The following is a 22,860-nucleotide window of genomic DNA, read 5'->3' on the forward strand; positions in this document are numbered from 1 at the left end:
AATAATTATCATTACGATAACTACTGCGAATGTGACTGCAGAATTGCTATCCTGATAAAGTTGAGGCGTTATCCTGTTTACTTTACAATAAGAATTTAATTCCTGCTGTTATAATTATTTATAGATATAATATATGATATGATTTTTTATAGATACGATAATTATTGAACTTATGGGCCTATATCTAAACTAAAACTCAAATTATTATTATGAAAACTGCTCAACTGTTATACTGATAATAGAGCCTAAACAGGATTATGGAAACAATACATTATTTCAGTTCATAATAAAGTTGGCATTTGCGTGGATAGATCGACATGTAAAAGAGCAAATTATCAGTTATCGCAGATGTAATACGTTGCGATTTTTTTACTAATTGTATCTACTACAATAATTAAATTATGTTTCGATGGTAGATAAATATAGAATGTTGGGCTTTATACCTATAATTATTATTATGATAACTGTTGAATTTTTATGCTACAGACTATGTTCACTAAATTTATGATAATAATTCAATATCTGTAGTATTTTTGCCAATTCTTATGAAAAGGAAAGATATTTTAATTGATACAAAGCAACAATTTTTATAATAAAACAGTTTATTCAACAAAATGAACATGTAATAATCTAATCATCGTTAGGAGTTAAAATATTAATAGAAAAAGATGGATAAAGCTGGAAAAAAAGATGAAAATCGACTAAACGAGAGCTTTTTGACTTGAATAAAGCCCGGCAACTGACCAATAACACGAGAGCACACCACAAACTCCGTTATTTATAGTAAAGTCGCCCGTGACTAGTGCGCGATAAATATCCAGTTGTTTCCCGGCATCCCTTTATTCTACATCTTCGGTGCTCCCCCAGGAGGGGGCCGAATCGGTCTTGCGGCGTAACGCAGGAGATGTATGAGTTAATAGAATCGTGTTGCGGCCTACCAGAGACACTTGTGCTGATCCTGTTTACGTCGCTGATACGTCAAATTTGATGGTCATTTGTAAGGGACCGAGGGCCGACACACGGCGGCCAATGAGGCCGTGATGTAATTTGGGTTAGCCAGCCGGGGCCGGCCCGAGAGGGAGGGAGGCCGAGGATTAAATATTTCAGGCCCCAGCCCGACCTCCAACCCCGTAACGGATGGTTTATTCTTACAAAATTACTTCTTGTTTTATGGATTCGGCCGGTCGAGGAACGGATTGCGAAACGTAAATTTGCCGGTGGATTATTTATCTTAAAATTGAGAGGGAAAATAAGTTCTCTCGGCGTCGAATATTACGGCTTCATCTTTTATTTCCATGCTATATCTCAAAGTAAATAAAGGGTCCTTCGAAATCTCGCCCAAAACAGACGGTCTTGTCAATTTGTCTAGGTTTAGGCACCGTTTTAGAAGTATAATGTTAAATACAGGGTGGTGCAAGTTTGATTTTGTCAAAATTATAGCTTCTGCTACTGATCAAAGTTGGAGATATTGAAGATTTTTGGTCGCAAATCATGGAGGATACGTAACAAGGACGTCCATTAATTAAGATTATCACAATATTAAATTGTTTCGTCAAAAAGTTAAATACAATGTACATAAATGACGGTTTTGTGTTTATTTAAAAATATTTAATATTTTGTTTGGTCAAAATAACTATCAGAATATTTAAAATAAAACTTAAAATACTAAATATTAAGTTTGTTATGATGAAAACGTTCCTCTAGGCTTTGGAAAATGCTTCCAATACTTTTGTAAGACATTTCCTGAGTATGGAAAAAGTTAGGAGAGTCATGGAGAAATTCGGAAAGTACGTGGAGAGATCTTGCGTTGCTACTAGTAGACTTTTTAGACCACTATAATGCACGAGATTATTATAATTAAAGAAACTACAATTACTTGGATAAATTACTTGACAATCTGCGAGATCCACTCGCAATCGCTTCCACCAGAACCCAAAAGTTATGAAAGAAAGGTAGATGGGACCGTTACATGGTGGCAAACTATAGGTTTTTAAAAAGAAATTGTTCTCAAAAAAAAAAAAATCAAAAATCAAAGCTTATAAAAGGTGTCTTTTTAAATATAACACAATTCTTTCTCTTTCTTGACCATATACCTTAGTTAAATACTTCGTAAAAATACTTAAGAGAAAATTTACAAAGATATTTGTAATTATCTATAAATAGAGACAGCTTTTGTATTAAAATAGTATGTCATAATATATCATACTGTAAATGTTAGTGTACAAATTATAATATATTCGTGGAATTTTGTATTAATAACGGTTATCTTCATATTTGACATGCATATGCATTTTGTTAAGTAAATAAGATATAATGTACGCAATGAAGTTTAATAATTAAAACGACTTCCTTTATAGTCTAAGCTCAACGTGATTTATTTAAGAAGATGACTATTAATGTTTGGAACAAAAAAAGTATGCATTATAATTTTTAAACGATTTAGAAGCTTAAGGCGTTCCCATTCAGGTCAAAAATTCCTAAAATGTCAGCCTATGTAAACATTATACTTTGCAAGAGATACGAAAGGTAACAGGTCAATTGAAAAGTCCCCGGTCTACCATAGTAAAACACATTTTTTTTGGCAAAATTAGATTTTTTTATTCAACATAATTCCCTTCAAGGGTGATACACTGATTATAGCAACTCTCCAACTTTTCGGTACCATTTTGGTAGTACGATTTGTCTTTTGCGTCAAAATAGGCCTCAATTTCGGCGATCACCCCTTCATTCAACGAAAATTTCTTCACAGCGAGCATTCTTTTGAGATCTGAGAACAGGAAATAGTCGCTGGAGGGGCCAGATATGGAGAATACGGTGGATGAGGAAGCAATTCAAAGCTAAATTCATGGATTTTTGCCATTGTTTTTATTGACTTGTGACACGGTACATTGTTTTGGTGATATCGTCCTTCAAACGGTTCTATAAAGCTATGTAATAGTCGCTGTTGATGGTCCTTCCTATTTCAAAGTAGTCAATGAAAATTATTCCATGGGCATCCCAAAATACAAACGCCATAACCTTGCCAGCCGACTGTTGCGTTTTCCTACGCTTTGGATCGGGTTCATCGTGTGCAGTTCACTCGGATGACTGTTGATTGGACTTCGGAGTGAAATTATGGAGCCATGTTTCATCTATTGTCACATATCGACTCGAAAATTCGGGTTTATTTCGTTCGTTCGCTTGATCATCTTCAAACGCTGCTCCGAATCATCAACTCGTCGTTGTTTTTGGTCAAAAATGAGCTCGCGCGGCACCCACTTTGCACAGAGCTTGCCCATACCCAAATATTCGTGAATGATATGATGTACACGTTCAGTCGATATCTTTAGAGTGTCTGCTATTTAATTCAATTTCAATTTACGGTCATTCAAAATCATTTTGTCGATTTTTCAAATGTCATCGTCGGTCCTTTTGGGCGTCCACTGCGTTCATTGTCTTCGGTGCTCATTTCACCACGTCTAAACTTAGCATGCCTTGATGGTTGATTTTTCTGGAACAGTGTCCAGAAACTCGGCATCAAGCCAAGTTTTGCTTCAACTGTATTTTTTCCCTTCAAAAAGCAATATTTTATCAACACGCGAAATTCCTTCTTATCCATTTTTTTCACAATAACAAAAGTTGCTTCACTCAATATGCTATAATCCACAAAATAATGATCCGACAGCTGTGAAATGTATACAGGCATCTTTTGAGTGTTAGGGCTAACTAAAAACATTGACAACATTTACACACTATACAAATTTGTTTGGTTTGGTTCGCCCCAACCTTCTGATTTGCTGCGCGTTGTCCAATAGCTGTATTGTTTCTACGTTGCTGTGATGTAGCAACCTTACTCATGCTTTAAGGCGAAATCTTAGATAATTTCGTATATTCGTTTAATTTCGAGTTCATTGTTGATTATGTAGCCATAAGCATTGGTAATTAATAGGAGAATTTATTTCGGTGGCGCTGGATAGTAGTTGGATTAATATTTTAGTGCAATTAGGGAATATATTACGACTAACCAGTTCAGTTCTTCTGATTTTAAGTTTGAACACAAAGTACTAAAGAAATGCGACTACGAAATATGACTAAAGATTGTTGAAAACGATGTTAGTGGAAACAAGGAACAACAATTAATTCCTGAATCTAATGCATACGTGTCGAGCGAGACAAAAAGATATCTACAACCACGCATCAATCAGCTTTTTGAGCGTGTTTTTCCATACGTTTATCTAGTAAAGAAATCGGCAAACAAAGGGCGCATAATGATTTATTTTTATCCATCACCAACTGTTCCCGTTCTCGTTCAGGCTTTTGTTATTTCCCGTGCCACAGCAACCGAGACTACGTGGCGTATATTTTAATATGTGCATCGGAAAGAATCGATACATTCAATATTTGGAATGAATAATATATGATATCGGGTGCATGGGCGGAAATCGCTTGATTAGATCGTTGGACTATAACCAATGCGCCATTCTTTTTTTTTTATAGATACCTAATTTAAATACAATAACGCAAGATAATAGAGAACAAATTCGTTTTGCCGATAGGAAAGCCACCGTTGTTACATCACAATCCTTATAGAAAGTACCGAGGTATTATTATTCAATAGGGACAATGAAGGATTAATTTTTATGTACCCATTGACGACAGGTAATTTTGCAGTCAATAACTTTTGAATTCATTGAAGCGATGCTCGAGGAATATATTTTTTATGGTTTTAATAGTTCAGACACTTTTAGAGACTTACGGTGGTACTTCCTCATCATGACCTAATTGTCGATTTTGATGTGAACGATTTAAAAGTGAACAAAAAATCACCTAGAGGATCAAAACAGTTTGAAGATCATGAACTGCAAGACTTATTGACCGGACTCATAAAACACAAGACCACAAAATGAACAAAAATCCTCAGAAGATATAAGACATGCATAGGTACGTTATGCTAATATTTTTTAAAATAATTAACTAAAAAATAAATTTGCTAACAAGCACATTGAAACATATGTTGGCAAAAATGAAGAAGTAACACACTGATGTCGCAGTGATATGATAGCAGCTGTGTAATTTAATTACTGCATTTAATGAGTTTCTCTATATATTCTAGTTAGAAAACTTGGTAAACTCAGCGACCTTTCTGACTAAATACCTTTATAACCAGAGGAGATGGGAAATAAGCTAAAAACCACAGTGTTGCTGGGTAACAGTGATGTTAATGGGTATTTATTTTGGCATGTTGATGTGTTTGAGTCATTTTAAAATGTTTGCGTTGTTCTATGATACCGTTCGGCTCAAATTGTTCGCCAAATTTCGATCTGATCATGTGTATTTTAAATTTTGTGTGTAAATTCGCTCTGGATGCTCAGAGCACCGCTCTGTACTTAGCATCAGATTTTAAGTTTGAATAGAACCATAGGGTGTAGATAATTAACAGTGCGACTTGATATTAATCTCAAGGTAGTACCAGAATCACTGTTTGTACTACCTAGTACTCTCTTACGTAATGACCTTATTAAAAAGTCTGCTGGACGACTACCTTGCAATTAAAGTTGGTTTCATTTACTTTTCCATCTATTTTCGGGACAGGCAACAATATTATTCGTAAAAACAAACTGTGTGTCCGAGACGAAGCTGATTTAATTCAATTTCCTCTTGTGTTTTATAATGTTTCGAGTTACTACGGAGGGAAAGGTTCATTAATTTTGTCTAGGTCGGGTAACATAGTTAAAAGAAAGACCAGGGGTCTATTCATTAGCGGCTAGTGCTCGAAAAAGGTGGACAAAGTGGTTTGCCCGGCGGTGACCGCGGCGGGAACGTATGTATGCGAAAACAAATGGACGTGAAGCCATCCGTTCTGCATTAATATACACACGCTCACGGACACAGGCGCGACCGACAGGTCTGGGACAGAAAACCAAATTAAGGCATCGGCTAAACTCGATTATTCTGTGCCGTTCTCGACGTTTATTCGGCCGCAGATGGTTCAACGCGAAGAGATTCGTTGATTTTCCAATGGCGACGGGTCGGTTTTCGAAATGTTTGACCGCGATTATCCTTTTTATCGTTTTTCGGATAACCGGCAGAGTTTCTTGAGAATAATTGACAATTAATGGATGTTATTACGATTGTTATGTATAATGTATATGTTATGTATAAAAATATATATATAATGTATAAGTATATATATATATAGTATATTAGTATATAAGTAATAAAGAGGAATATGGTGTAGAACGTCCAAGAAGTTATAACGGTACAAGTTATAGCAGAAATACAGAGATATATTAGATAAAAAATATTTGCACTTTTTCTATATATCAATAAATTTTGCAATTTTTAACATGTTGTTCACATTTTCTTTCAAATCACAGGATAATGAAAATTACAGGGATTATATAGAATTTTACACTGAATCGAGTAGCCATATATTAATTTTTATATAATTTTTTTATCTGGCCTTTAGTTTTTAAATTATGCAACCAAAAATGTACTTAAAATGTATCTAATATAGAGCAATTTTAGGTCGATTTTCGTTTATTTCACCTCAGAATACATATATTTTGAGAGTTTTATCTTCATCTGAGAGGTAAAAAAATTAGGCACTTTTTCCATATATATAGTCGTGAAAATTTGCGATTTTTGGCCATTTTCAGTTTATTTACTCTCATTTCCTCACAACTAACCACTAGTTAATGAGAATAACAGGGATTGTAGAGAATTTTACGCCGAATCGAATGGTGGTATATTAATTTTCATGTCGTTGTTAGATTTTAAATTATATAACGAAAAGTCTATTTCCAAAAAATAAGTGAATTTTAGTTTATGTTACTATCTTAAAATATATCTATTCTAGAGCAATTTGAAGTGGATTTTCGTTTATTTCACCCCAAGATGCATATATTTTGAGAGTTTTATCTTGATCTGAGAGGTAAAAAAATTAGGCACTTTTTCCATATATATAGTCGTGAAAATTTGCGATTTTTGGCCATTTTCAGTTTATTTACTCTCATTTCCTCACAACTAATCACTAGTTAATGAGAATAACAGGGATTGTAGAGAATTTTACGCCGAATCGAATGGTGGTATATTAATTTTCATGTCGTTGTTAGATTTTAAATTATATAACGAAAAGTCTATTTCCAAAAAATAAGTGAATTTTAGTTTATGTTACTTAACTTAAAATGTATCTACTCTAGAGCAATTTATAGTGGATTTTCGTTTATTTCACCCCAAGATACATATATTTTGAGAGTTTTATCTTCATCTGAGAGGTAAAAAAATTAGGCACTTTTTCCATATTAATTGTTGAATTAATATAGTCGTGAAAATTTGCGATTTTTGGCCATTTTCAGATTTTTTACTCTCATTTCCTCACAACTAATCACTAGTTAATGAGAATAACAGGGATTGTAGAGAATTTTACGCCGAATCGAATGGTGGTATACTGATTTTCATATCGTTGTTAGTTTTTAAATTATACAATGAAAAGTCTATTTCCAAAAAATAAGTTAATTTTAATTTATGTTACTTATCTTAAAATATATCTATTCTAGAGCAATTTGAAGTGGATTTTCGTTTATTTCACCCCAAAATATATCTATTTTGAGAGTTTTATCTTCATCTGAGAGGTAAAAAAATTAGGCACTTTTTCCATATATAAAGTCGTGAAAATCTGCAATTTTTGGCCATTTTCACTTTATATTATACTGTCATTTTCTTGCAACTGATCAATAGTTAATACAATATAAGACGTATGGATCCTATCAGTAGTGAAGTCAGAAGTTGAATTAATAGGAATGTTCATCGTTGCCCTTTAGTTTAAACTCTCTAAACTTTAGTTTAGACTCTCTCTTTAACTACTATTGCTGTTGGAAGAATCTTCCTCGGGAATTGAAAATTAGTAAGAAATGAAGTAAATCGAAGCATTATTACCGTAAGAAAAAACCGCAGAGATCGATGCACCTTAAAGAAAAACAAAGATGGACGTTCATCGGAACAGGAGGAAGATGTAAAATTAATTCTATCGCCTCCAGCTAATTGCTAATCGTCGGGGGAGCGGCGCCTTTTGATACGGCCATCGTGGCACTGCGTTCTCCCTCGAAATTGAATCCTAAATCCTAAGTAAACGTGTTTGGCTTTGATCCTGATCACCACTCGAGAGGAAACTCAAGCGTACACATATACATCTCGTCGGTTTACCCCAATTTCTGTCGTCCCAATGTATTAATGCTGGCCCGGTGCCTGGATATAACCGTTCCCGCCTGTTCAACAGTCGCTGGCAATTACACCGGTCAAGACCTACTGAAAAACAAGATCAATCTCATCACCGGCCACGGATAACTTTTAATTTCATCTCGGCATGTGTACTTTTCGATAAATATTCAAGGTTGCGCGTGTATTTCTCGCCATTTACATGCAGAAACAGTAAACGGGTGAGTGTTGATGAATAACAATATCCATTGGAGCCCAGAAAACAAGAAATTCGGTGATTCACGATGACTTACGAGGATGACTCAGAGGTCGGTTATTTTATGTGTAGTGCATTCGATCATTCTCGAAATTTTTGTTGTCATTTCCGTTCGAATCAAGGTTATTAATAATCAGGTATGTTATAAATAATTTTATGCTGAATCCAAGACTAGTATAATATTTTTTTCATAATCTGTATTTTTCAACAGATAAGGAAATATATAGTCGTGAAAATATGCGGTTTTTTTCCATTTTCAATTTTTTTCTGTCACTTCTGTTCAAACAATCGTAGGTTAATGAACATTACAGGGGTTATAATGAATTTTACGCTTAATCGAACTGTAGTGTAACAATTTTCATGCAACTTTTAGCTTTTAACCTATAGAATGAAATGAGCGAATTTCTGTGTATGTCACATATCGTCAAAACTATACATTCTAAAGCAATTTTACAAAGGTTGTCCTTTTTTTGGTCCCAAAATAAATATATTTTGAGAGTTTTATTATAATACGAGAGTATTCGGAAGTGAAAATATGTGATTTTTTACGTTTTTACATCATTTCCGTTCAAATAGCCACAGGTTAATACACATTATAGGAGTTATAAAGAATTTTACGCTGAATCAAGTGATAATACAACCATTCATTCATAAAAATAAAGTCATACAAAGAAAAGCATACTTTTAAAAAATGAGTCAATTGTGTGAAATATCTTAAAAATTTTAACATCTACCACAATTTTATACCATTTTTCGTTTCTTTAGGATTAAAATATATACATTTTTGTTACTTTTATCAGCCATTTATTCCTTAGATTAACACCTGTGTCCATAGATGAGTAATACTCCGATTTTTAGCAGAAAAATCCGAACAATATAAACAATATCTTAAAATAAAGTCTGTACGTTTATAAACAACATAAAACAAAAACAGATGTGTGCCTTTGACGTAATCAAACGTGTGAAAAACTCATTCAACAGGAAACAGTGTATGCAGTGCATTACTGCACATATGAAAAGCATTAAAAATTATTATAAAAAATGTTTCCTTAATGTTTATAATAACCATAACAAGTCGTACAAGGTGACAGGCGCTGTTGTCGTTGTCATCTTGTCAAAGCATCCTCGTCTGGCGAAGAACAAAGTGTTATTCCTTTAAGAAAATACATAGGTACATACGTACGTAGTCACCATTGTAAAAATCCATAAATTGGACTACGACAGGCGCTGTTGTCGTTGTCATCTTGTCAAAGCATCCTCGTCTGGCGAAGAACAAAGTGTTATTCCTTTAAGAAAATACATAGGTGCATAAATTGGACTACAAACAGTTACCCCATCTAGAATATTTTCCAGATTTAGCCCCCAGGGGCTATTTCCTGCTTAAGGCTGAAGAAAAAGTTGGATGGTAAGATATATGGGTCGAATAAAGATGTCATCACTAAAACGGACAACAGATGTATGCTTACATAGATCTGTTTTGAATGAGATCGTGGATTCTACCTATCTTAATGTTATTCAGCAATTTGACGTCTTTGTGATTTGTTCGCGTCTAGCGAGAGATAAGATAAGTAATTCCAACCGTTACAAATCAAACCAATTTGGTACAGATGCGGTGTTTCTTAAAGTAATATATGGAGGATGTTTCACACAGTCAGACTTTATTCGTGACCTAGTTTGGCTTTTAAACACCTTGACACCGACGAAGCTAATTGTTTGATTATGTCTAGGCATTTTTATGATATTTACTATTTGATAAATATTCCTAACTGTGAACAACGGTCGTTATTTTGTTGTTATAATTTTAGACACGTGTTATGATTCACTTTTAAATGGAATATTGAGTAGGAACAAACTAAACTATAAAAAAAATACAGTATTGAATGATTATGTAATAAGTGATTACTTAAATGTGCTGAAAAATGAATCATACAACTGTAATTTACACAAACAATTTATTATTAACCTCGCTCTGCCTTGATAAACGAAAAATAACACTTTCAATATTTATCCAATCGTATTCCATGGGAATCATTGTTGATAAAATCATGTTAATATTAGCAATTCCTATCTAACCTGGAGTTTTGCCGTGTGATACGTAAACAAGAACATTTTTCCTCTAACTGAACATAATCATAATATATAAAAATAAATAAAAGTCAGTATAAAAATTTAACGGAGTTTTGTGTAAATCGTACTAGACTTTTTTAATTTTAGAGAAGAAACAATCGGAAATCTGCTTGTCCGCAATATAAATCTAGGTAATACAGAGAAAAAGTTCAAATCTACCGCAACGTGCGAAGTTTGATGTTGTTACTAAGGAAGATAACGTTTGTAATCGATGAATTATGGCTTATATCGGATCATATATATGTCGAAGAATGTTTATGAGACCATATGGATGTTGAAATTAGAAATAAAATACGCAGAATCATATAATTTTAAGTAAAAAATAACTTATTATGAAGCTTAAGTCTAAACACATAAAAATCTAGAGGAGCAAGAGGTGTTAAAATATGAAAAGTAGTAAAAATTATTGAGCAAACAACTGTTAACAATTATTTAAAATTCAAATCGAACAAGTATGAAAATACTAATATCAACAACAATATTGTTACTAGTTTGAATTGAATCTTGCATAAGTTGAAACTTCGATTAATTTTTCGATGATACATGTAATGATAACAGAATCAACGAAGTTATCTTATAATTAAAAGTTATCTAAGATTTCGCCTTAGAACATGAAAAATGGTTACAAAAAATTACAGCTACTTGACAACATACAGGAAGTCAGAAGATTGAAGCGAACCAAACTACACGAGCTTGTATAGTGTAAACTGTTACTCTAACTAAATAGTAACAAAATCAGTGATAAATAAAGTATTGCTGCATCTTACTCTGAAGTTATAGGAGTGGTAATATTTGAAGATTTGCCTTTTTTCTTATGAATGCATTTATGAACGAATAATAAGTACAAGGGGTTATAGATATGGTAAAAAAAATCTTGGTAAGAAAAAAAAAAGAAAAAGAAGAAGAAAAGAAGTGACCTACATGAAAACAGACTAACAATTCAAATGAAATCATTTGATTGACCCAATAGTGCATTTCCCAACCACCAGCCAGTACTGAAACGAATAACACGCGAATCTGATGACCTTGTTTCAACCACATCTACCTTTATCAAGGTAGGCGTCCGGTTTTAAACAAAACCAACGCCGGCTTGGGTTCTCGCAACAGCGACACACCACCATCAAGAACAACGGCCGGTATACGGTGTTTATTTTTAATTTTCCGAAAGGCTCACGCCGGTTTTCATTAGCTTGATGGCCGCCCCGGGGACTACAACAGCGACAATCGACGTCCTCGAGAGTCTCCCGTCTCCGTCACTCGCGCGCGACCGCCGCCGGGGTTTGATTTTTTCCCTCTCTGCAAACGAAACCATTTAACAGTTATGATTTATTAGATTCGAGACGAAATGGCGAATTTAATTTGAATTTTCCCGATAATTTACGCCGTTCATGATTTACGGTGATGAGAATTTCTCCGAAGTTGATCTATAGCGATGTTGTCCGGCGTATAGTTGCGTTTTTTTTCTGGTCTTGGAACATTATAAAACACGTAATATGCCTCCGTTAGCATCCAAAATTACTACAGAAATACCAAAGGTCTTATTTGGAATAGTCTAAAGCTAACTTTCTATTGCAAAAACGCAAAGAAGATGGGGAGGGGCTAAAAAGGTATTCTCGGGATACCGAGAAGGTGGAATAATTTACTAGCAAATCTTCAAGCAAGCTCATCTTCAACAACTACAAAGGAAATTGTCAATGAAAGTCGGAATATTTTCAATATCAGAAAGGCTACATGTATTATCTAATAAATGGCAAAATAATATAACAGCTGCCAAGAAAAGGCATAATATGGCATATAAGAAGAATAATAAGGAACATTTAGTATATAATGAAAAACTAGTTATAATATGTGTGCTGTCAACCAAAAATATTCATAAAAATATTACTGAGAAGATCAGTAAGAGATAAGAGATAAGTGAGAATCAGAAGGAATAAGTTATATAATTTATTAGATCAAAAACATTTACTTTAGTGAAACATAATCTTCAAAAAAACATAGATTATTTAAACAGATGATATTAGTCACGACAAGCAATCAAAGACCTCTTGACTGATTCACCGAAGAGCAACGATCCTAACCAAGACAGGCGATACAAGGAAAATCAAGTAATGGTTGATGAATAATGGGTTCCTTGACATCTGGTTCTGTCAGATTCAGATATGAACGAAAGGAGGCCGGATTGATTTATGAAGGAGAAATTTAAAGAAAAAACGACGAAAAACGTCTAAAATCGATCGATTTTCACTTAACCAAAACCAAAACGGGAAAAGTACTGTTATTTTCAGTCATCCGTACGATTTTTTCCGTTGTTTATAGCCTAAGATTTCTAATTTGATTGTGTCGACGTCACAGTATTAATTTTTTTACGTACTGTATAAATTCATTGTTAAAACCATGAATTAAAACTACATGTGCTGTTGCTTGGCTGGGAAGAGCGATCCCATTGAGTCAAGCAATTAAAACTGACGACATTGGAGACACTTAATTAACAGAAATTAAGACGGCCACAAAAAAACTAGTGACCTCTATAGGTGAAGCAATTAAAGCCGATATTTTCCCAGTGTTTCAACCGTTCCATTGTATTTAGATTACCGTAAACACGTGAGAAACAAGGCAAGGTATACCGTGCGCCGTTGTCGATCTGTGGTTAACACCAAGAAGTAGGAGCACTGCGGTCTGAGTATGTATCATCCATACAGGATATAGAACGGAATCTGTTCTAAGATGTGTACTACTCGACTTCCTGGTAAATTTGTGACTTATCTTCATTAACAGCTAAATTGTGGAAGGTTGAAGGCTATCTAAGCCTCGTTTATAGTATATATTATTCAGATTAAGTTGCATTTATAAAGAAAATGACTTAGAAAATAATCTAATGTATAAGACATCACTACGAAATATGAATCCTAGAAAAAAATCTAAGGAGATAGCAAAGTTTGTTGCTTTTGTTCAATATTTGTTCATAATGTCATTGTAGATTAATATTTACAAAAGCATTTACCAACCCGTGTTGACATTTTGCTGTGCGTCATGCCAGAGATATTAAAACTCGACAAAGCGATCTTAGCAAAAAAATGACTGGTAAGATTCATAAAAAAGAATTGCCTTAAAAACTTACGAATTGTCATTATTGTGGTATAGAGGTAAGGAAACAGGATTACTCATGAGTTCAACACTCCTTTGACACACCATGACGCTGTTTTTGACGGGAAATATGACAAACTGCATATATTGAATGTTATAGGATTAAGCTACAGGCTTAAGCTAAAGAGGTCTTAATTGATTCTTTGTCTATTCATCCATCTACCAAATATTGTAACAAATTATAAAAAAATGCCGCTTAAAAAGGAACAATCAAACAATGTTATCAGCATATAAAGTTAATATTTAGTGTTTACTTTTTACTATTTATTAAAACTAATATTAATATAATTTTTACTTATAATGTTCGATATTTTAACCCAATATTAGTAAGAATTAGCTGGCGGACCCAAATAAAACATACCCAGACAAAATTGAGACAATATAGTGAACGAGATACTCAATAAAAAACAAAAAAGCGGATCACAAGCAAATTTAGAGCATCGAAAATATCGTGTACAACAATTTAGTAAACCTTCCAGCATTATTTCATTAAACCTGTTTCCTTTAAACGCCATTATCAGTCATAAACAGGTTAAATCTCGATGAAAGCTATTTAAATTGCATCAGTGAAGACATTGTAGGCGCTGCATCCACTCCTTAACAATAACAGTATCCGAAAACACGCTTACAACTAATTAAAACGCTAATGCCTGTACAGCGCGCAAGACAATAGAGATATATCGACATAAACCGAGAACGTATCGACGCAGAGGAATGTTATTACCGCCAGTCTTTGCAAGCTCCAAGACGCGAATCTAATTTCCAATCGTAAAATCGACAGATACGCCTCACTTATTGTTCTGTCGAAACAGTTAGATGGCCAACTGAAGCGTAACCGGCTCCAGATTGTCGGGTATCGCCAACGTTCCGAGTGGAATAAAAGGCAAAGAGCCCGTGCCGTTGCTCACTACATCGAGGGTTTTACGATCTCATTGTTTGTACGGTCACAGTGAATTTGGTTTTGGACATGTGGTAGGTCCCAAAACAGATACAACGGCATCGTTTCTCTTGTAGGTTTGCGAGAACATATGTTGAAGATTAGAGATGGTTAGAATGACTTTCAAGTACAGCAGATTATTTTTTATATTTCACGAATTTTAACAAAACAACTAGATACATTTCTCACAACATTCAAAAACAAACAAAACAAAAGAACTTCTGCTATAATTAACGTTAATTATTACACTAAAACGATTGGGAAGTTCTGTAAGTTTTGTCGGGAAAAACATAGTTACAACAAAAGTTGTACAAAAAATCCGTTTAATTAGACTTAAGTGCTAGTTCCATCAGCGAATATAACCATGACTATTTTATTGAATTATATTAACTATACATAATTTAAAATGACCAGATACACCGTGTTTTATTTATATTACGAATATGAAATGTAAACAATAATAACACATCCAATGTCTCGTCTCTAAGCTTGCTGTTTCTCATATTCTTGTATATATGTGCAGAGAGAGGCTGAAAAAGTCCGTTTGCGCTCGATGGAAGTCAGAGGAACTGTTTGTAAATATTTATAAATTTATTCCAGCTTATGCTTTCGCGTGGAATTTGTCTTAAAGATATATTAATTATTTGTTTAATCATTTTAATAAATCAATTTCTTCGAACTGTTTTTGACTTGGAACTGCAGCCTCTGTTTCAATGTTGAATCCGTTTTTGGATGCAATTATCATATTTTATTTATCTTCTTTGCGAATGAAATAACGTATTTTTAGAATCTTGTTTAAACAGCAACAAAACTAAATGACATCTTATCATTTAGAATATGTTGATTTTATAAATAACTCGATAAGCCACTTTAGTCCTTCGATGATCTTATTTCGGAACGAGAAAAGTGTGTCTATAACGATGATTTTTTTTTTCTGATGACCAGCTAGAACCAAACGGTCTTTTCGTCGAATTTTCGAAGTTGGTTTACTACCGAAGTTTGTGGATGGGTAGGGATTTAATCAAGGTGTTGTCGTATTCTAAGGCGCCTATGGAGGACTTTACACTGAGCATGTTCGTGAAATTCTTCACCTCGAATCAGCACTTGGAGTAGTTCAAGTTGTCTCTCAGAGACATACCTGTACCATACCTATGCTCCGTAGCGGCAGATCGGACGGACTAGCATGTTGTACAGTATTTTCTGGGTATTGGGAGTTTACTTTTTCTGTAGAGGACTGGAAATAGTAAGCTGTACACGCCAATGCATTTGCAAATAGCGTGCTGTATTTGAGATGACCACTAAAATCTACGGTCGAACTGGAGACCGAGGTATGAAATTTTCTAGAGTCAGGGGATAGGGACTTTACGATGATTTAACCGTGACCAAAATATTTATTCTTTCATTTTGTCCTCAAGTTGCACAGCATTATCAAGTATTGAGATCAATAGGATATACATTCAAAGATTACTAAGAAATTATGATTGGTTAAGAACCCGAAATGATAAAATGAGTAAGAAAACAATACTGGGCCCCACTAGATATCGACAAAACATGGAACAAAACGATATCTCGCGAAGAAAAAGACGACAGCCATCCCGGGGCCCATAACCGAGCCAACCGGAGAATATATTATTAATTTACGTTGTTGCATGCTATCCATATGAATGTAACGATTTACATTCGCCATCATTGGATACGAACGGAAAAAGAAACGTATCTAAACTACAAAAGGCCTCTTACGGACACGAATTGTATGCAAAGCGGATGATCGAGCGCGGAACAAGCCCGACAATCAGACCGAATGAGGGATGAAGACGGCCATTCCCCGGGGATTAGAGTTTCGGGTGGACGGGCGGCATATTCGTTCCGGGGAGGGGCAGGTTCTTTTTTTTAATTTAATCTATTTTTATTTTGGCGGAGGAACCTCGTATCCGCCATATTTTTTGTTAATTTCTCTCTTCCTTGAATTCGGAATTATAGCAATACTATTTTTAAACACAGAAAAAAGAACTCGATTTATTCGAAGAAAAACACCGAAAAAGGGAGGAAATCTATGGGAACCGCACAAAAGGAATATAAACAGGGATATCTGGACAAAACAGCGCTTCCTGAACTTTTTAATTGGATAACCGAGATCCGAAAATCCGTCTAAGCCTTGTTATTGAGCGGTAAGACGCTTTTCTTCGCCGGCGGGAAATATATAATAAAAAAAACACAGAGGCGGCAACTAAAAAAAGAAAACGTGGGATATATTTTTAAAATTCGGTTTGACGCTCTATGACGAACTTATAACATTTGTCAAGCGCGATACAAAGAAACCCATCGTAAATTATGGACTATATTCTTAGATAGAGGGTGTGGAATTTTTGGAAGGAGGGGATTTCCAAAAAGTCTTTATGTGCAAGGGCCTCTGGTTATTTTTAGAGTCTACAATGGTCGAGAACGACCTCGAGCAGGTAATAAAACGTTCAAGTACCATCTCGGGGCAATAAAAAAGTCGCTCCTATCTGAAGGCGGCATTCTTGTCTAGGTCGCTCGTCGAAGCCAGATGAAAGCCCTATTTATTATTTAACCAGATAACAGGGAAATACGATATACAAGCAAGGGTGGGCCGTTGGAATGACAAAAAATAAACACGACTTTTAAGTACCCACCGTTTACCATTTCTAGCCGGGTTATTTTCTTATTTCAGTCCCATCTGTGGTTTTCTTTGCCTCTCTCCCAAAGTATCTGGTGTGTTTTACTCGAATAAATGGGTGATATTATTAAATATGTGGTATTTCTTTAGTAAATGACAAAACACACATTGCTTTATATGTATATGTAAATAGATAGTAAATAAACACTGTTTAATGATTTAAATAAAGAAATAGAAGAAGTTTTAAGAAGAAATAGAATTCTCAAATAAAGAGTTTAGTAGATACATCTAAAATAATTATCATATTTTGTAGCTTTTGAGCTTTTAAATTAATTTTTCAAAGATTATCGATTTTCTTACTGTAGTTTTTATATTTTCAAATTCTACTAAACAAGAGTCTTTACATGAGACCACAGAGTATTAAATCCATTCAAAATCAAGCCAAGATACTGGCGATGTAATTTGTTTTGATTACTATTTCATAGTTACGTTTTATCAAACAAACTAATAATCCATAAATAATCTATACATCTAAAATATACATAATCTATAAGTATAATATTAATCCCTAAATATTAATATATATAAAATTGTTCGAATCTATTAATTCATTAGAATTACCAGATTTCCATTTTGCATTACAAGTCCCAGTTAATATATAAACTGACAGCGGTTATTGGAAAAAAGCTTTTCGAAGGAAAATTTAGTGCCGTCTTACTTGTGATAACAAATTAGTATTATAATATACAATAAAAGAGATGCTACCAAAAAAATATAAAGACATGAAGTAATTTTTAATTAATTAATTAATTACGTGGTCCAAACAATTATTTACCCGCTAGAGTAGATTTGATTTATAAATAGTAAATTATAAAATATACGAGGTTAGGGGATCTTTCTGTTTACTATACAACTACTATTTAGAAACAACTTTGTCGAATCCCATTTAATCGCACACCATTCTACCTTATATAGACATTATTTTACTCCAAATTCGGTGTAGCTATTAGCCCAGTAAATATTTAAACATAAGCATCATATATAACAACCCTTTTCTAGCTGTAATAATAATCGGGCTTTATTGTATTACTAGGAATCAAGCCTAATGTTTTATCGCACATATATTTGGATAATTATCTTGCTACCTTGTTTTGGGTAGGCGTTGATTAAGAAATATTGGGATTTGTTTAACACGAATTTACTTGCTGTTATATTAAAATGTACTAGACTAAACTACATATTACTCAATTTCTTTTTAAAGTTACAACATAAAGTTTACTTACTGTTTTCATTATGGTTATTCTAGTTATAAAAAATTCGTATGCCTGTTCTTCATTCCTGTAACAAAAACAATTATTAGAATGTGATTTTTTAGTGAAAATATCAAAAAAATTATATTTTACAAAGAATATTACGTTTGGTCTTGTTGTATTAAATATGATGTTCCAAAATGTATGCAAGAAGACTTACACGACAAATGACCTCTACCGCTTTACTGGCCCATGCGCCATAAAAGAATCGAAATGTATCATGATCATTTTACATAAGTATGGCTAAAGTTCATTGATGTAACATTGAATGAGTGGTTCCAGACCTGCTAGTATATAATTGTGGCTTCATTCATCAATTAGAATATCCAGCGCAGCATTAGGTTTTCATTATTGTGTCATATGTGTCATATTGGACTTTCTAAACATTTAGATGCATATTTTTTGTGACCAAACGCTGCACAGAGCTTTTCGAAACTTCTAATTCGCGTTAAGGTTAAAATGCCTCTGGACTCATTCCTCCAACATTCTCATTCATTGCTTCGTTATCATTGTATTTGCTTGTTATTGAACGATTTTAGTGGCTATAGTATTACCAATTGGTGCAGTCGTGGCTGTCAAACTTTCACTGAAAATGAGTATTTAGAACACCACTTTTACGAATCCTAATTCTGTTTTTTAATGACAGTAACTTCAAAACTCGTGTAAATTATCTAATATCGAAGATTCTTCTGAAATTTCTTCGGTGATTTTCCGGAATCTAAAACCGTACTTCTGCGTCCTAGTTCCCGACTAACGAACCACGAAAAACCTGTTCGTTTTTCTTTAATATAAACACGTGCGTACGCAATCCAACTGTTTCGGAGTCGTCTAAAACGGAATCGTTCACAATTAAAAATTCAAATTTCCTTAAAAACTGGGTTAATGTGAGATTTCTTAGACAGGCGGTTAATGCATTTCCCACCAGTAAATGTACAGGTGGCGCCGCGATGTTGATTTAACGTATAAATAATTCTAATGCAATCGTTCTGATATCCACGGATTCGTAAACATTGGGAAAGTTGTTTAAATGTTAGGAATGTGACGATTATTAGCCAGATTTGATTGTGGTTACTTTTGGAAAGTAACAGTGGGTTTAGAAATAATGGAAAATATAAAGGAAAGGCTGCAAAATGATTTTGCAACAATACTATTAGAAAATGATTTTGAGCCCTACTGGAGCAGTACCTTGATTGCGATAAAAATACATGAAAATAAGCAGAAATATGAGAATTTTTTTTTCAATGAGAATGACACAGCTTACTAAATATGGCGATATAGCGATAAGAGGAACACACACAATAACGTAACACACACACCTCGGTCGGACCAATACTGATAGATAATCTATACAAGTATTCTAAATGTTAGTATTGATAAAAACAGCTATATTATCAGAAAATGAATGGTTATAAAATCACGGCTAACAGGCAACAACCATTTCCAAAACACTTATGCACGGGTGAAAATATTTTGCAGGATATTCGGCAAAATCACCAGTCCGCCAATTTGGCTCGTTATACGGTCCTCCAGGGACGTGATTGCCGCTAGTTCGGCTTCGATTCTGGATAAGTTGCAGTCATGTTTGAATCAATCCGACATGTTTTTGTTTTTTAAATGCATTTTTACTGAACGAAAAAAGCATATTTTTTATCGAGTGAGTCCTCTGGGAAAAATACCAGTAAAGATAGTTATAAAAGCTCGTTCGAAATATATTTTGACGATAAATCTTTTTAGATGGTGTTTATTATCTGTACAATTAGTATTTTGCCGTCTTATTTCGAAATTAGAGTTTTAAAAATCTGGTTATACATTTTCTTAAACTGTATGGATAGTTAACAGCCCATTGTTGCTAAGTTGGGACAACTGTTCTTTAGAACGACGTGTATCTGGCAATTTTTATAATGGATAAATAAATGGTATATCACGTTAAACAAAAATCAGAGCAGTTCAGACTAAAATTCAAAGAACTATACTGGTTGGTCGGTTATAAGGTACTCTCAACTTGACCTAAGTTTGAAGAGATTGATTTATCCGTCAATTATAAAGCCTGTTTGGACTTGGGGGGTTCAAATATAGTTCTTTGATTAATTGAAGCAAAAATAATGTTTTCAAATATTATTTGTTTCAACATTATAGTTCATCTAATACTTATGAGAAAAATTAAAAATGATCAGAGTTTAAAAGGGATTTTACCTTTTTATAATCTGAATTTGGCAAAAAGTTCGATGGTGTTCATGTTGTGTATTGGTTGTTTTATTCGAAGGACTATAGCTTTTATGAGTTTAGGAAAATGGGTGAGATACATTTGGAGACCTATTAATTGAATTCATTACAACTGTTAATATATTTTCAAACGCATGAAACGACGTTTCTGAGATACAAAAAATCTCCTGCTTTCGAGAGGGTGAACTATATTTAACTACAGTCAAGACCCTCTGGATAAATATAAAATATTTCTAGACAGAGAGAGAAGGACTGACAGAAAAACTGATAATTATGGCAGGTGTTATATTACCTAAAAATATTTCAAACCGAACCAATAATAGCGTGTTTGTTAATATAGTGGTTTGAACCAAACCTACCTTTATCAGGTAAGGCGAGAGAGGATTTGGGTTCGGCTGAGGAATTTCAACGACAACAATGAAAAACTGTCAGTTTTGACGGGTTTATACAAGAATCGGTCAGGCGGGTACGTTCCAATGCAATAAATGTCGACGGAGAGTTGGCATTAAGTACCGGTACGACATGCAAACGAGCGGGATAAATTTTGGGGTGAAAAAAAAAGTAAATATTTTTCTTAAATTGCTTTTGTAGGTGTAATTTTTAAGGTACGTGTCTTAAAACAGAAATCCATTCACTTTTACTTTAAAATCAACGCTTAAATTATTATACTACTATTCGATTCAACATAAAATTTTCATTAATCTGAGGTTATTTGGAAAGTTTGAAAATGACAAAAAACGCTAAATGTAACAATTTCACTCATATGAAGATAAAATTCTTTGAGTGAATATATTTTGGGGTCAAAAGAATCAATGTTAAATTGCTCTAGAGCTAATAATTCTTAAGATATGTGACATAAACAGAAATTCACTAACTTTTTGGAAATAAATATCTTATCGTATAATTTAAAAATTAATGGTTGCATATTATTACAATTGCAATTATTGTAGTAGCAATCGATTCAGCGAGAATTTGTTTATAAACTGTGTAATTTTCATTAACCTATGGATGAAAATTGCAGCTAAAAGCTTGAAAATGACAACAAATCGAAAATTTTCATGACTCTCACGACTTTCACACGATATGGAAAAAGTGCCTTTTTTCATCTCTCAGATCAAGATAAAACTCTTAAAATATATGTATGTTGTGGTGAAATAAACGAAAATCCACTTTAAATTGCTCTAGAGTAGATCCATTCTAAGATAAGTAACATAAACTAAAATTCACTTATTTTTTAGAAATAAACTTTTCGTTGTATAATTTAAAAATTAACGGCCATATAATAATTAGTATACTGCTGTATATAATAATTAGACTCAGCGTAAAATTCTCTACAATCCCTGTTATTATCATTAACTAGTGATTAGTTGTGAAGAAATGACAGCAAAAGAACTGAAAATGACCAAAAATCGCAAATTTTCACGACTATATATATGGAAAAAGTGCCTAATTTCTTTACCTCCCAGATCAAGATAGAATTCCCAAAATATATGTATTTTGTGGTAAAATAAACGAAAATCCACTTTAAATTGCTCTAGAGTAGATCCATTTTAAGATAAGTAACATAAACTAAAATTCACTTATTTTTTGGAAATAAACTTTTCGTTGTATATTTTAAAAACTAACGGCCATATAATAATTAGTATACCACCATTCGATTCGGCGTAAAATTCTCTACAATCCCTGTTATTATCATTAACTAGTGATTATTTGTGAAGAAATGACAGCAAAAAAACTGAAAATGACCAAAAATCGTAAATTTTCACGACTATATATATGAAAAAAGTGCCTAATTTCTTTACCTCTCAGATCAAGATAAAACTCCCAAAATATATGTATTTTGTGGTAAAATAAACGAAAATCCACTTTAAATTGCTCTAGAGTAGATCCATTTTAAGATAAGTAACATAAACTAAAATTCACTTATTTTTTAGAAATAAACTTTTCGTTGTATATTTTAAAAACTAACGGCCATATAATAATTAGTATACCACCATTCGATTCGGCGTAAAATTCTCTACAATCCCTG

At 33.5% G+C, this 22,860-nt stretch overlaps 1 protein-coding gene across 2 annotated transcripts in view; it reads right to left on the reverse strand.

Moving 5' to 3' along the window:
• Positions 1-19,935, reverse strand: part of kek5 (leucine-rich repeat, immunoglobulin-like domain-containing kekkon 5 protein) — a 78,601-nt gene extending 58,666 nt beyond the window's left edge. The window contains exons 1-2 of one of the 2 annotated variants that reach the window (XM_076417691.1): positions 19,870-19,935; positions 18,582-18,636 (exon numbers count right to left, since the gene is read on the reverse strand). The gene's annotated coding sequence lies outside the window, so the exon portion shown is untranslated. Of the gene's footprint in view, positions 1-18,581; positions 18,637-18,768; positions 18,867-19,869 lie in introns of those variants that run through there. The other variant, XM_076417693.1, reaches the window with a different exon arrangement.
• Positions 19,936-22,860: the final 2,925 nt, after the last annotated feature.

Source organism: Rhynchophorus ferrugineus, unplaced genomic scaffold (genome assembly GCF_030347505.1).
Source record: "Rhynchophorus ferrugineus isolate W39M unplaced genomic scaffold, kcgeb_rfMv2 rfM11, whole genome shotgun sequence".
Classification (NCBI taxonomy): Eukaryota; Metazoa; Arthropoda; class Insecta; order Coleoptera; family Curculionidae; genus Rhynchophorus; species Rhynchophorus ferrugineus.